This window comes from Telmatherina bonti (genome assembly GCF_933228915.1).
Source record: "Telmatherina bonti genome assembly, chromosome: 14".
Lineage (NCBI taxonomy): Eukaryota > Metazoa > Chordata > Actinopteri > Atheriniformes > Telmatherinidae > Telmatherina > Telmatherina bonti.
The window spans coordinates 20,112,982-20,121,566 of NC_136612.1; the positions used below are offsets into that span (position 1 = coordinate 20,112,982).

The 8,585-nt window shown below is 38.5% G+C and overlaps 1 long non-coding RNA gene across 1 annotated transcript; it reads right to left on the reverse strand.

Moving 5' to 3' along the window:
• Window positions 1-1,166: 1,166 nt before the first annotated feature.
• Window positions 1,167-4,103, reverse strand: LOC306765115. Its single transcript, XR_013771552.1, has 2 exons — window positions 3,933-4,103; window positions 1,167-2,666 (listed from the first exon to the last, which is right to left on the reverse strand). It is a non-coding gene; the product is annotated as an uncharacterized lncRNA (long non-coding RNA).
• Window positions 4,104-8,585: the final 4,482 nt, after the last annotated feature.

Here is an 8,585-nt window from a genome sequence, read left to right on the forward strand (position 1 = left end):
GAGCAAAATGACATGTCAAGCAAGCACAGAAGACATGTGATTCTCCTACAGTAAAGGAAACGAAGAGTCATTTTCTCCATCTATCCATCTGGTGGTTTCTGTCAGATATGGACGACTGTATCATACACACTCAAAACCTGCTGCTACATCCACAGATACTAAGAAATCACATCATTGTGCATGAGATCAAAGAATCTGCTTGCATATTGTTTTTATTTATCCTGTATGCATATGTATGTCTGTGTCTGAAGAATGATTAAACACTATTTTTATCCACACTTAATTGGACACGCATGATGGGCATCATATCATTTTTGGTTCTATGAGTTGATTTTCTAGTCTCACATAATCTGTGTTGAGTTGACTCACTCTTTGCCTCAGCTATGTTCTGTGTGCTAGGGAATGTTACAGAAATAAAACATGTCTTTAATAGTTTAATTTATGCATAGTAATTTGGATTTCTTTTTTTTCTTATTTTCTTTTTATTCCTGAGGCATCTGAGAAAAACAGCAAACAAATATATAAAAAGAAACTGAACAACAAGACTTCTCAGAGTCCACGCTATCACCATGGAGCAGTGTTTGTGTGCCCAATGCATTCTAATAGACCAATTTTATTTACTGCACAGGACAATGACAAAGACGAGGGCTAAAAATGGCCCTATAAATCTGCTATAAACAGCTTTTAATCAGGTCAATTCTGTCATTTTTTTAGTAAATAGTGTTAAAGCCAAATAAGTTGTTTACAATGCTTTTCAAAACTGTAAAGTACAGTAATGATAATTAGCAACGATAACTCGTGCTTTTCTGTCAGAGGAGGTGGGGCTCTTATTGAAACTCAACTTTTCTGAAGTTTGCCTGGACATGTTTGTGAAGAAAGCTGGTGAGACTTGAAGTTGACCTACTTCTGGATTAACAGAGACTAGTTCAGCCTCCTTTCCACTACTAACCATCTACTAAACTAGACTCGGTTTTGGTCATTTCCATTTAAAAAAAATCACCAAAATTTCAGTGTGAATGTTATAATAATACTGTCCAAAAGTCTTGGATATAAACAAAAAGGAAATCAAGAACATGTGATATCTGTTGCTCGCTAATTTTTTCATCAGACTCAATGTGAAGTGAGCTTAACATTGTCATTGCAGAGGCAAAGAGCAGACAGGGATGTCATGTTTAGAACCAAAAAACTTTATTTGTGAGACACAAAGAGTCCAGAGAACTGGTAGGAGGTATGAGCAGGCAGACAGATGATCTTAGGCTCCTCAGGTTGATTTAGAGGGCCTGGAGATGCAGACAGGGCTCAGGACCAGGAGGGGAGGTCTTATCAACAGATTTAGGGATCAAAAGCATGAAGCAGGATTCTCTAAAAGGAAAATGCTTATATTAGGCCAGATAACAGGAGCGAGACAAAAATTCCCCAAAATACTGTAGACCAGACACCACATGTTGTTAGTTCTACAATCTAGTGTCAGATGAAGAAAGGACTGTGGTAGATATACTGCTGGTGTGATGGGTACGGTAAACGGCAGCTGTGCCTTAGGAATCTGTCAGCAGAGGAAACAGCCACACCCACACACAACACAACACATTAGGGAAAGGGAAGGGTAGAAACTAAAGGGCAGACAACTTAGTCCAGAAACCCATGACCAAGATATCTTGAAAAGGTTGGTGGTGTTGTAGTAGCTTTAATGACTCATCCAGTAACATCACTTCTTGCCCAATCAGTGGCGGTAGTCTACAAGTCATTTTGCACTCACCTCAGCTGGCTTGAAAAACTGGTTGTTTGTGCTAGAAAAAAAAGTACATGGTATGGGCGCTACTACCCAATGAATAACCTCAAAAACCAAGCTTATTTGAGCTGAATAGATTACAGTGGAATAGGAACATGTGTTAACATCTGTTGGTTAAGTGTTTACTGTAATAAATTGCTTGTTTGCATGTGGCTAATGCTAACTCCAACTGAGCAGGCTAATGTAGGGTGTGAAACATGTATATCAGTGCAGTTAACAAACTTTTCAAAAGACAAAACCATTTGCAGGACTGTCATAGTGTTGTCTCGTGTGCTGAAATGAAGAATTCACCAAGAACATTACTTGTCTGGCATTGTAAAGGTTTAGGTGTTGGGTCAACAGCATTGTAGCTTTAGCTAAAAGTTAGCTCATTCTCTGTTTTGTAGGTTCATGTGGAGATGGAGTGGAAGGTAAGACTTTTGGGAGCTGAAGCAAAGCGATGTGTGCCAGAACATGCATTGTACTTGTACAAAATCCACTTAGGTAGTTACATTATTGGGTGCCCTCCAATAAGGGCACCTAATAAAGGCCCTCCACAGTATCATGTGGTGTGATTTGCCACATTTGTGCATATATCTACATTTGAAATCTATCTGCATTAGAATTTACTGTCAGAAAAACAACATGCATATTCATAAATCACACCAACGTATGCTCATAGAAAGATGGAAGCCTGTTGCTTCTTTTGATGTTGGTGGAGATGTCCTTAGTATTCCCTCATGCCTCTGGGCTCTTCAAATGCATATGCCATGGCAAGACCCCTGAGAAAGGTCAGCACTGCTCAGAGGTCCCAATGGAGCCGCATCAGACAACACTGGGAGATCAAAAGCAAGGATGCAACCCACCAGTACGACCTCTCAGTGGGGCATTAAGGAGACTGGAGAGGAGGGGGAGAAGGAGGATGAGAAAAAACAACAGAAAGATAGCTGAAGTGAAAGAAGGGAAATGAAGATGCAGAGAGGTGGAGGTGAGCAGGAAATAGCAAAGCTCCATTTGCTGGTCTGCTTCTTCATGTCCGCTCACTCATACTTCTGCCTTATTTTATGATGCAGTGATTTACAAATGGTAACTTTTCTGCATGTGAAATCAACATTATCTGAGAAAAAATATTTTACATTCACATTTTACTTTCCCAGCTCTGTTAAAAACAACAGGTTTCTCAGGGACCATTAGTTGAAAGAGGAAACTCCTGATGAACTTGTGTGAATAAGTTGTGTCACATCTGATAGGGAAATCAAAACTTTAAAATGAAATTCAATGAGATTTTTTTTTTTTTTTAACCCATACTCTCATTTAGTGTTGTTCATTGTGCCGATTGGAATTTATCTATAATACCACAAAATGGCATCACTGAAGTTTTTTTATATTTTTAAATGTTAAATATAATCAGATATTCATCAATTCCTGCACTCTGCTCAAATTCATTTTTGAGCTGGTCTGTATCCTGCATGTCTGAAAGCTGGATTATTAAAATGAAAATGCAAGTAGAATAAGAATAAATGACAAGGCTAGCTGCTATTAGCGATACAAGCAAGTTTTTCTGATATGTAAATGTGGAGTTGACTGATGAGAGTCACAGACAGACTTAATAATAAACAGATATGACCATTAAAGGTTGAGATTGCCATGTTAGATATTGATCTCGGGAATAGTGATGTGCTTTCCACTTTCTCATTTAAAAATCTGTCCCGTTTGATTTTTCTTAGTCGGAATTTAAAATTTCCAAATTTCCAAATTCTGAATTATAATTCAATACATTGTAGAAGCCATGTTTCCAGTTATATACTGCTACTGAAACTTACGCAGAAACACATCAGTGAAGAAACTTAAAGAGAGCTTAGAATAGCTGGTAAAAATAAAATTCAAGGTTCAGCTAATCTATGCAAGTCGCTCAGTAAATGTTTGATCTTTAATCAAAAAAGACCACATAATCAATCAAACACAGATTATACAATTTTGCATCAGTCTGATTTTACCATAAATCATAAGTTGGTCTGAATTTTTTTTTAGAAATATTATTTGCAACTTTGATCCATTTTTATTTACATATTACAAATGCAAAAATATAGTTGAAAAGCCATTTCAGTATTAAAACATGACAGCTTCTGGATTATGCAGACAGTTTTACATGCTGCCTTCTTACCTTTGTTATTGCACGATTACAGCAGATATAACAGCAAAGAGGTTTTTTAGAAAGAGTGCAGATTGCCTCAAAGCCTAAGTGCCTCTTAAGAGAGACTGTCTCTGCCAGCCCAATGAATCATACAATTCAAAAGTAAAAGACAGTGACTCATGAGACTAAAACCATCCAGTTGCTGCCTGAATGCAAAAGCACAATGGTGCGAAAAGGGGGTGGGGGAGAAGAGTAGGGAGAAAGAGGGTGAAGGATAACAGCTCGATGCCTACGTCACTGATAGAAGAGAAACCAGACCCTTGGGGTGGAGTGGGATAAATAAAGGAGCGAGGAGGGTGGGTAATATAATCCACATCTCCCCTCTGCCTGTGGCTATGCTGCCTGTCATGCTCTGTTGGGCAGTGATGTCACTCATACTGTAGTGAAGCCCACTCATCCAGTCCCTCACAGACATACAGAAACATTGGAAGAGTTTAAAAAAAAAAAACACACACACACTCACACAAAATACACAATACTGTATGTTGTATAATGCAGCACACAGTGCGTCGTGACAAGTAGAGAGGAGATAAATAATTCAAGGGTTACGGTCAATTATCAAAAACTGCGTAAGGTAAATGCTTAGTAGCTGCTAGAATATTACATTTCTCATCTCTCTCACATTTGGATGCACCTTTATCCACTTAGCTGCTCAGCTCTGTGAGACGAACAGGGCACACGGATGGATAGGTACACTTTGGTTTCCTTCCATTCCACAAATAAGATTATACTGCACATTTGACCACTTTTCCTAAATATAGGATAGGAGGAGGAGCAGAGGAAAAGAAGATGATTCGCTTGGTGTCACACCAAACTATGTTCCCGTTTTCAACCCCAGTATAGTCCCCCTCAGCACCTTAGTCATTTGCCATAAATAGGCTGAGTAGCAGCCACACAAGGCAGCCGATATATTTCCTCACTATGCCTCATTCATTATTTTTTAGCTGTGACCAGGCCTTGCCTGTGTTTTGTTTTTAATGTGCACAGTGTGCTGTAAGACAGCCAGTGAAGCTTTGCTTTATTGGATCTGAAAATGCTTAACCCAGCCCATCACAGGGAAATACTGCACACTTCAGTGGGAGGCCAAGGACGCACTCACCGTGACCAGAAGAGGCTTTTAAATCACAGAGGGTGAACACTGTGTACTGCACTCTATCTGGGCTGCACATCTCATCTGTCAGGTGAATGCGCGAAAATAAAAATATAAGACTGGTGTTCGGACGATAAATAGCCTTCGTCTGATTCTGCTATCAGGTTAGAACATTGCAACATGTACATAAAACATTAAAAATGCTTTGTTTTTTCAATGCACTGGAATAAGAAAGTTTTTATTGCTTGATACAATATCATAGATTAGAAAGCTCCTCAGTGTGATGCAGGATCTATCACAGCAAACAGCAGAGGCTTCCTGAATGTACAGAATGAATGGTTAAGAATGAGTATGTAAACAACAAGGAATCATATGTGTGTTTGTGTTTAGTTGCACCTTTAAAATTCAGGACCTCTTTCATCATGATTTGTAAGAAGTTTTAAGTTGTTTGAAGAGAAGTAGAGAAGATCCTGACTTTTAAAATACTATGAAAAGACAAGAAAAAGTACTTAAAGTATTAACTTTTTAAGGTCACACAAATCCTTTTGCTCCCTTTCTATGTTGACACACTCTCCTATCACCACTACTTCTTTGGTGCTTTTCTCACCTTCTGAGCTTATCCTCACCCACCCCAGCTACCTGTGTGTCAATACTCCATGCCAGCCAGGGCATGCACAGGTGTCAAATTTCATGTCACAGAGCAACTAAAATGACTGTGGGAGGGAACACACAAAAAAAGACTTTCTAGGGTTTAGTTATGAGAATATTTCCTGTGATCACTGACAGCAAAGGGAGAAAAAGGACATCAAAAGGTTCAATCTTAACTGAGGGATGATTTTCGTGAAGCAAAAAAGTCAGCTGGTGACATGACAGCTGAATGTTGTATTGTACTGGGGGAGGTTCAAAATAATCCATTTTTAGTTCAGCACAAGTTTACATCTACCTTGTTTACTGTTTATTAACTCTTAACTGTTATTCTATGACAATGGGATGGTGTTAGGAGTGAAATTGCACATTTTACTATTCTTTTTCCAACTTTCCCTGAACACAGCGAACTCAGATGATACTGGGAGACAGTGGGAATTCATTTCAGAGCTGAACTAAAAGCGTAAAGATGTGATGAACATAAAGCAAGCCAAGTGCTTCTACGATGTCCATTTTAAAGAGTGCTGATTGGACAGAACAGTCAAGGGCAACTCTTACATTAAGCAGGTACAGTAGACATCAGCAGCAGCTAGCTGTCTGAGCTGATGCAAACTCCATTTCCAGTTTCCTCAATGGTAAACCAAAGATTTGGTAGTTGACCAGTGGATTTGTACAGGACTTTATGTTAACAAACATACAATAAAATGTGCCAAAATGGTAAATTTTCAACATTCTTTTCAGCCTTTTAGAGACATTAACTATGATTTCATAAAAGGTTTAGAGTTACAACTGTATCATTCCTAGGAAATTTTCATTTTCATGCTGAATATTTGTTTGTTTGGTTTTTTTTTGTTTCATTTAGGTGAATCTGAACACATTTTTTTTTATTTGTACCATCTTAATTTATCCTTCACCAGTAACACATATACTGATATTTGCACATCTTATAAAGTCTTACAAATTGTTCCTTTCCCGTGATTTAAAGTTAAAGGTCGTTTTTACTTAAGTGGCTTACCCAACCACCATCCTACAACCAGAACTCACAGCCTATTTTCTGTGCTTAATCAAGTTTATTTATAGCAGTATACACAGAATTAGCTATTTTTCCACTCTTTTTCTTGCTTTATATCTCATTTGTAATACAGAATAGTCCTGGCATGTTTGTCTCAGAATCCCCTGTCTGAGTTTACCACGCACTGACGTCAGGAAGCTCTCCCTATGTCTGTGCAGGCATCTCTGTCAGCTCATGAGTGGAAGAGGTGGGATGAGTGGAGGAAGAAAAAAACAAGAGGTGGGAGACGGGCTTTTTCCAGTGATATCATAGAATTTATGTGTGCTGATGCTGCAAGCAACAGGGATGCAGCAGCCTGTGTGAAAGAACACATGATCCTAACGTTTGTTTTTCTTGTTTTAAAAGTAACATCCAGGAAGGCAGATGGGGGATATCTGCCTTGTCTGGATTTGCTGAACTTGTTCATTAGTGAAGGGAAAGGTCACCACCTGATCACAGTGACAATGACAGAAACCCACACACATTCACTTCCATGGGCCGTTTAACCTTCATGTTTGTGTAGATTAGGGTACGAAACCAGTGGAAACCTACACAGACAATAGCACAGGTTTCTTCAGTTCTGCTCCTTGAGAATAGCGATCTTGCAGGTTTCATCATTTCCGTGCTCTGACACCAGATTCAAAAGATATATATTTCTTCAATAGCTCCTCCTTAGGTTCTGCACAAGCCTGCTGATGATACATCACATTTCAGCCAGATCAGCTGAACGTGACAGGAGGTAAATTGCAGAGCTCTACATTAGTAGAACACAAATAGCTGATAACAGGTAAACTTATTAATATAAGTGCAACAACATGGCTTTTCTCACAGGCTGCAGTGGTGTAATGATACAAGATGTACTTTACTGGTACAGAGCTGAGAAACCACCTTTATTGCTCTATTTAAAAAATTTTAAAAAAACATCAATGCACAGCGCCATCTGGTGGTAGCTCTGTATTGTTTCAGAGCTATTTTTCTGGTCGAGTAGTTCTGTGTTAATGAACTGGTGACCTGTCCGGTGTCCCCTGCATCTCACCTAACAGTGGCAGGGACATCTCTCCACCCTGCAATGGATTAAACAGGTATACCCAATGGATGGATGGATTATTTCACTAAAGCTTTGCTCATGTGAGTTGCTTATGACCTAACAATCCGCAACCATTTACCAAAACAACGCAGACACTTCCTTTATCTATCGAACCTACTTTGCACTTTATTTGGATTTGACTTTGTTGAACTGTAACACATAACCAACTATTGCACCCCTGCCTTCACTAGGTGCTTTGTAAAGTTTAAACCCAGTTAGCACATGATTAGCCATGCAAGAGACGAAAAGTCCTCATTTATGTGGGTGTTTGGAACTATTAGAACTAATATCTGTTAAATATTTCTTCTGGTGACAAACAGAAACATGAATGCCAAGGTAAGTCAGAGGATGAAAAATGAAATAGGGCAAGCTGTAGAGCTCAGACAAGTCAGTGTTTTTACATTAAACCCTTTAAATGGTTATAATTTCTTCTTCAGAGACTCGTTAGTATTGAATATTTACAAACATTCAAGTCAATAATTCATAACTCAAGACGTACAGCTTCATTTTCATTTAGGGGCTTTAATCCTCATGAATTTATCTGCATAATCATCATGAGGTTTGAGAATAACAGAAAAAAATGGTGCTTTTTTACTGTCCTGACTTTGACAGACAATGCAGTTTTTTGTTATAAACAAGATTCAATCTATTAACCCGGTCAAACAATTTAGCAGTAATGAAACACGAGCTGCAACTTCTCCATGAAATTGGGTTTAATAGATTGTTAAAAATAAGGCTATGATACTGTTT